The sequence below is a fragment of the Habropoda laboriosa genome, unplaced genomic scaffold (assembly GCF_001263275.1).
Source record: "Habropoda laboriosa isolate 0110345459 unplaced genomic scaffold, ASM126327v1 scaffold346, whole genome shotgun sequence".
Lineage (NCBI taxonomy): Eukaryota > Metazoa > Arthropoda > Insecta > Hymenoptera > Apidae > Habropoda > Habropoda laboriosa.
In genome coordinates this window covers 335,448-343,194 of record NW_017100529.1, presented here as the reverse complement: position 1 = coordinate 343,194, position 7,747 = coordinate 335,448, and the positions used below count along the sequence as shown (strand labels likewise).

The 7,747-nt window shown below is 42.6% G+C and overlaps 1 long non-coding RNA gene across 1 annotated transcript in view; it reads right to left on the bottom strand.

The window, feature by feature from the left end:
- Positions 1 to 292: 292 nt before the first annotated feature.
- The window catches only part of LOC108576554, a 246,849-nt gene continuing 239,394 nt past the window's right edge, over positions 293 to 7,747 (bottom strand). Inside the window, exon 3 of the long non-coding RNA XR_001891441.1 lies at positions 293 to 334. This is a non-coding gene — a long non-coding RNA (uncharacterized LOC108576554). The remainder of the gene's footprint in view (positions 335 to 7,747) is intronic.

Below are 7,747 nucleotides of genomic sequence, written 5' to 3'. Positions count from 1 at the left end.
CCACCACTATCCGCCACCTTCTCCCTCGTTCCCGTTCTGTCTCGCTTTTTTTTACAACCCCTTTCTGCCCCTTCTTTCGTTAGTCCACATTCAAAGCTCACGTCTGCCCCTTAGCTACTTCCTGTCCGCAGTCTGGCTTATCTTTCAGCACCTGACTCCTCCTCGGCCAAAGGAGTTTTTCATGCGTGAAGGAAGTAAAGTTCCGCGGCTGCTTCTTCGAATACGATAATTGTCATCTCGCGAACTTTTCGGGTCTCTCTTTCGCGGTTAAGGGAAGGAGAAGGTCACTTACCTTCGGATGTGTTCTCCTGGGAAACGCTACTTTCGGGTCGATCTGTAACAAAAAGCGAAAATACGAAGATTAGTTAGGTGTTTTATAATTATTGCACGAAATAGAGCAAGGTCAAATGTTAATTTAACTTCGCCCTTTGCTTATTCTGTTTTTATACCTGAAGTACATTTCACGAGTAGACTACAGAGCTTTATGCGATTATAGTATACCAAAATATGCAAAATACACGAATGTAACGTTGGAATCTCTTGAGCTACGTAAGTAACAACACTAATCAAAACGTACTATATTACAGTCAGTAAGACTGTAACGTTATTTGCATGTATTTCGCATATTTCGGTATGTTATAATTGAATAAACATCCGCAATTTAGTCATAAGTGAAAAATATTTGTTCATCTCACGTAATCTTCAAAAATACCTAGAACCAGGGTAAGTGACTACTTGCAAAAGCATCGTCAACTAAAACTTCCTTCCTGTAAAAGCTTGTGACTTTCAAACTTTCATCAGTTGCTGAATTATCAATTTATTCGCAAATATTCGCAAGTGTAGAGTTGTTGCACATAGTTATAGGAAAATTTATTTTAGCTAGTTCACTCGTCGCAGAATCGAATCTTCATTCGATACTACCCTAAGCCATACAAATGAAATTGTAAAATAACTGCTGGAAGAATAAGAATAAAACGAGGAGAATATTATTCGAGCTTAGTACGTAACATCGGCGAAAGAAAAATTTCCAAGAATACCCTAGATTGACTGACATCGACGAACACGGAAATGGGCGTTGTAGGAAAACAGCGGAAGGGAAAGGGTAAACAGAGAGTAGCAGCACGGGGCGAGGAGGAAGCCTCGTGAAGGAAATGGAACGAACGGAAACGAAGGAAACGACGGTTTTCCCAGCTGAAACTCCCATTACAATTAATTACCGGGTAATAAAAAGTAGGCGCTTGAATAGCCTGAATAGAGAGCCGCGAAGGGGTTACGAAAGAGGATCTCTGGTACAGGTACACGTCGGTTAGCTTCGAGCAACCGAACTCTCGGCTTCCTCGTCCCTTTCCTACGCTTAGTTTCCTACGTTCGCCCATGGGGATGTGCAACCAGGTCGAATGTAACCGCACCTTACGCTCTACGTGGCTAAAAAGCAAAAACCCATCCCCGTAGTGGCTGTGAATGGTTAGGGGACGCCGCGAAGCCATGGAATTCCCAGTGCAGCCGCGACGTAAATTCTCGCCGCGAAATCGAGCCGCTCGAATGTTCGTTCCGGCTTCCCTCGTGACCTTACTTCGAACTTACGCGCGTGAAGCTACGTGAAAATGTACGTGACCGCAGAGGCGTCGTTCAGACGGCCAGCCATTCGAGAAGTTCAGGCTTCGCGTGGCCAAATCTTGGAGAACTCGCGACGAGCGGAGCCGGGCTACGACGATTCCCCGTCATCTTTGCGCTCGCTCGAATATTTTGCCTGCGTATCGCACCGTGAACGCGATAGCAGAGGAACGCGACGAATAACAATTCGACGGGATCCAACGGTCCAACGACACTTTTTCCCGGCAATTCACTGAGTCAAGCTGGAGAATTTGGAATTTAGAATTTCTACGATTTCAGATATTTCGCGAGAATAACGAAGAGTGTTTAAGTGAAGATGTTTTAGAGAAATTGTCACATTGAAGAATCTTGGTCTCGAATGAAAAAGATAATTCTGGTGGAATTCCAAGAGATGAGATAGAATTATTTCGCTGCGAATTACAACGTTCCGAAACCCTATCGCCGTGTAAGTTGAAATGTATTTTCCATTCAGACGCTGTTAGAGATATTCTCGCTCGCGTACACCGTGAACAACAGTTCTAGGCATACATTAAACATTTAATTTCCGAACGGTCGCTGGGAAAGCTGATTCGGCGACTTTTTATCAGGGAACAGAGTTCTCCGTCGCATTGCCAAAAGTGGGTTAGTTTTTCTGTTTTTATCGTTCGACTGAGGACGCGGAGTTAGGAGATTTTTTATCACGTGAAATCCTGGGTCACTACTGGCGACGAAAACATTTCCTTTATGTATTCAGCTTTCAAGGATTTATGCGAAGATTGAATAAATTTCTACCGCGAAAAAACTTCCTAACGTTGCTTCTTCTTCGATTGTATTACGTATTATATTTCCTATACTTTGTCTAAAACAATTCGATCTGTATGCAGGAAGCATTGACAACGGTTTCACGGAAGAAGTGCCGTGAATCGAAGGATGATTTATGATAATCCCGCTTCCTTAGCAGATCGTTCAGGTTTCAATTTTTCACGAGTCTCGATCGGGATCAATTACCAGGAAATCCACCCACTTTGTACGTGTTACTCGCGAAATCTATTCAATTCGTTACTACGGCGACTGCCACGGTATCGAATAATCAGCGGTTTTCGCTACAAATCCCTTGGAACACCTTCTGACGTTCCGACGCAACGTCCTAATTAAGATAAATGTCTTTCAGATAATCCAAAGAGTTAAAAGACGCTTCGTCTTTCCCACCCAGACTTGATAAATGAAATACACAACCGTAATTATGCGCTGCTGTCTTTCATGTACGACTTGAACGAATATTATACTTACAGAGGCAATCGACAATTTTGATGTATGCACGTTCTGTAGAATTACGTATTAATATTGTTACAGACGCCGTTTTAATTAATTGCTGTGTACAAATATTGATGTGATATTAAATTACGTAGTAATATCGAATATGAACTGCTAATTCAGTCTTCTCAGTATTGTTAGTAGAATGTAAAATTTTGCAAAACAATTAATTATAGTTAAATTTAGCGGTATAATTTTAGAAATATTAAACTGTTCGTTGGCAGCTGCTCTACTTTCAGCGAGAACATTATTTCTGTTCATAAAAAGTTGATACAATTCGATGTTTCGCTGAGAAAAGTGGAACAAGTAGAATTAGCACGTATTTTGTCAGACATAGGCAAAACTTCACGTCTATTAACTTCTATATTTATCTGATTAATTTTTGCTTTAGAGAATCATTTGCTCATCAACATTTAGGCAAAAATAAATCGTCATATTCTCCAATTACTGTACAATATTATTTACTACCTATTATGCAGGCAGAATCGTATAAACTCCACGTCTAATAACTTCTATATTTATCTGATTAATTTTTGCTTTAGAGAATCATTTGCTCATCAACATTCAGGCAAAAATAAATCCTCATATTCTCCAATTACTGTGCAATATTATTTACTACCTATTATGCAGGCAGAATCTTATAAACTCCACGTCTAATAACTTCTATATTTATCTGATTAATTTTTGCTTTAGAGAATCATTTGCTCATCAACATTTAGGCAAAAATAAATCGTCATATTCTCCAATTACTGTACAATATTATTTACTACCTATTATGCAGGCAGAATCGTATAAACTCCACGTCTAATAACTTCTATATTTATCTGATTAATTTTTGCTTTAGAGAATCATTTGCTCATCAACATTCAGGCAAAAATAAATCGTCATATTCTCCAATTACTGTGCAATATTATTTATTCACTATTATGCAGGTAGAATCTTATTATAACACCTGCTATCCCGTTATATTTACCGCGAACTCTGAGAAAAGTGGAACAAGTAGTACTAATCCGTGTATGGTCAGAAACAATCAAAACTCCACGTCTAATAACTTCTATATTAATCTGTTCGATTTTTGGTTTATAGAACCACTTGCTCGTCAACATTCGGGCAGAAATAAATTGTTCAATTCCCCAATTACTATACAACACTATTTGCTATCTCTTATGTACGTAAAATCTTATTACAAGACCTAGTATCGCATTATGTTTACCACGAACAGCTATGAATCACACTTTTCCTCTCCTCACGCCTGAAAGTTGATCGTTGTTTAATCGAAACGCGCACCGCGGAGGAGAATTTTGTCGGGGAATTAATTTTAAACAAAGCTCGCGCGGCGTTCCCAAAGTTCAGCTTCTTCGCGGGTGCTCCGTCCGCGATAGGCAAGGAGGAAACGCAGCGCAGAGGTGGAAGCCACGAACGTGGTAATGACAAGCAAGAAAACCCGCCTCTATCCACCGCCGCCGCCGTCGCCGCCATCCACACCGACGACGTCGTTCCTCTCCTGTGCTTTCTCCCTTTCTCCTGCTCTCTGCTCTCCCGCGAACCACCCCGTTTGCATAATCCCCTACGGCAAAGTTCACACCGGTCGCTCGCACGCCCCCGGACGCCCTGGAGCACGTCAAGCGGCCCGACGTCGACAGCTACAACGACGAGGGTGGAGAAAGTCTTTCGGTTCTCGCCTTGCCGCGCCGCCGCCTCTGCCGCGCGCGATTCTTCTTCTTCTGACCCGCCTCGTCGTCGAGGAACGAGAAGAAGAAGAAGTGTGCAGCGCGAAAGGAAGAGGAGAGTCTCGAGCGAGAACTGTGCTACCGGACCCTTTACAACGACTTGCGATGATGGAACCTGCGGGCAAGTTAAGTCTACACGGCGAGATTAACTGTTTTCTGCGTGGAACATTTTTAGCTGCGGTTGGTTCTTGCCGGTAGGTGAGAAATGGTCAGTTTTATGAGAAATTGTGTATCAGGTTTGTCACGATGAAGATTAGATGCCTTTTTTGTAGGATACGCATACGCCCCACTCTGGTCTTTCCGTTCAGGCCATCTGATATTTCGGCCTTTTCCTTCCGCTAACTTAAACTATGCAACTACGGCGATAATTTGTTAAAACAAACATTTTTCCTTTGCTCTATAGCATATCTTAAACGTTACCTTTTTCTCGATAACAATGATTTTTGCAATCTTATAAATATCGGAAGACATATAGGGCGAAAAGCAAAACTGTTAGTCTCGACAATGTGGGACGCATACGACCCACGCGGCGTGAACGGAAAGTCGCCGAAAATCGGTCCGGCACGGAATGTGTTAATGTATTTTTATGTTATACAAGACCTCGCAGTTCATTAAAGATTGGTTCTTTCAAACCATGTCGCTGTTTAGCCATTTACGAGAGGCCCATATACCTATTGTCCGGTAAAATTAATTTTTTACCAAATGGTAGACAATAATGTCGCTTCTCAGTCGCCACTCGACTGCACAGGGTTAATAGAGAAATTTTGTGTAAAGCTTGTGCACTCTTTGTAGATTAACGAGAGTTTATCGCGTTTCTAATAATGATAATGAAGTAGTTGAGTTGGGTACCGTGGGACTTTGTTAACTTCGACGAACTGTGGAGAGGTCGTGCTGTGGATCAAACCATGAACTGTGACCTAATCTACCTACTATTTTTTTTTCTTTGCTTGCTTTATTCATATTTTCTAACGAAAGTGCATCGAATCGAAAGATGTATACTCTTTGCACACTAATGGGACTTTTATCCCGTTTGTAATAATGATAATGAAGTAGTCGAGTTAGACATCGTGGGATTTTGTTAACTTCAGCGAACAGTGAAAAGGTCAAGCTATGAATCAAACCATGAACAGTAACCTAACCTACCTAACCCAGCTACTCTTTTGTTTCTTTCTCTACTTTAATAAATATTTAACAACGAAGGTGTGTCGAATCCCCAGTTAAATACCAAATCCCACAACAGTGCAACGTTCGCAATTCTTCTCTTTTCAACGTTAATTCGCACCAAAGACGTGTTAATATTCGTCCGCCCCGTACACTCTAAATTTCGAACTTCACAATTCGTCTCCGTTCACGCCCCGCCAAACTTCCTCCCTATTAAACATCGCAAGATAGCCTCGGAGCAATAGCGAAATCCAGTCGTTTCCCTCGAACGTCCCCTTCATGCAAGACACACAATCAAGGCCCGTGATTATGTGCAATTGTCTCGAAAGATACGGCGGTCGCGATTGAAATTTGTCAGCGGCCGGTGAATCCTGGCCGACGCGACGACGAGTCGATCAACGAGATTAGTTTCGACGTTCCGGTTATTCGATTTATTCCATTCGGTTCCGGGCCGGGGGTATCGCGACGCGATGGGACAAAGTCGAGGGATCGTGCAAGATGGAACGGTTGTGCGAGAGAGAGGGGGTGAAAACGAGGGGAGGCATTACGGAGAAAAATCGAGAGGCTCGAAGCCATTCTCGCAAACATAACCCAGTTACCCGATATCGCGCGGAATGATCGGCCGCCAACCATCGAGAACGAGGACGACTGCGGCGAAGACGATGTCGTTGACAACGACGATAGAAATTCAATCTGGTTGGCACGCCTGGAAATTGGAAGAACCACCTATCCACCAACGACCCAGGCTGATTCTAGGATACTTGCCGCGGCGTAAAAGCTCCCAGCACTCGAGGTATCGGCCACATTTGAGAAAGTAATCCGGAACAGGGTTGGCTGCCTCTATCTCTCTCCTCTTACGAAGCTCGTCGACTCTGCTCGAGAGTTCGCATCCAGCTGGATAATACGAACGAGAAATTTCACGCGCGAATTCGCGGTAATTCCGACGGAATTCAAACACCGGCTAAATTGTTGCACGCACTATAATACATACGCAGCGAGGAGAGACAGAGAAGGTAGATAGAAAAGGTGTGCGAGGGAGAGAATTTATTAGATTGGAAATTATCGCGAGAGTGATAGGAATTTCGTGCGAATGTTTAGACTAGTGTTCGAGCTGGATTCGTAGAGATACAGAGGAAAGGTGGGAGAGTGTTTGGACCAAGTGCTTGAGATCGTCGTGTGAAAGAAGGTTATATGGTCACTCGTGGTTTTGGATGTACGTGACCGAAAGTCTGTCGAGAATGTGTGTATGGAGTGAGAGGATTAGAGAAATAGAGAATGCGAGGGTGCGAGGATAAATGGGGGTGAAAAGGCTCCTGCGGGTCAGTAGTTAGTAAGAGTCAGACTCCTGAGCGTTAGAGAGAATATCGAGTATTAGAATTTGAGAGAGAATTTCAGTGTTAGCTTACTGAGAAATTGTAGCCTTCAGCATCATGTATTACCATATTTCAATTAAATTATAATTATACAGTTCTTACTATTTTTCAATTTTTTGGAGTAAACCTATTCGCAACCGAAAATTCCTATACTTAGAACGTATCGATGGAAATCATTAAGAAGATTCATTCTGGAAGGATAACAGAGATTAGAATCTGTATTTGCAAGCCCTGGTAAAGACTTGTAATATAAGCTGCTGTTTCACCGGTTAATCCAGCGGCGAAGCACAGCGACGCGATCAAAAACGCGTGGTGTTAGGCGACCACGGATCCGAAAGTGGTAATCAAGAATTATGGTCCCCGTTGATGTTGCTCCGTTATCAAACTGGATTTCTATGAACGGTGTATCGTAAAGGGGCGTGAATAGCAAATGAATCTGCGAACTTTGACGATAAATATTCCGTGTCCGTGCTCGCGCTTTATAGCTGATCAGAATGCAAATGGATTTTGGAAACTAGACTGCGATGCGCGGCGTTATTTAAGCGACTACTGGCTCGGATGAACGGTGGCTAATTA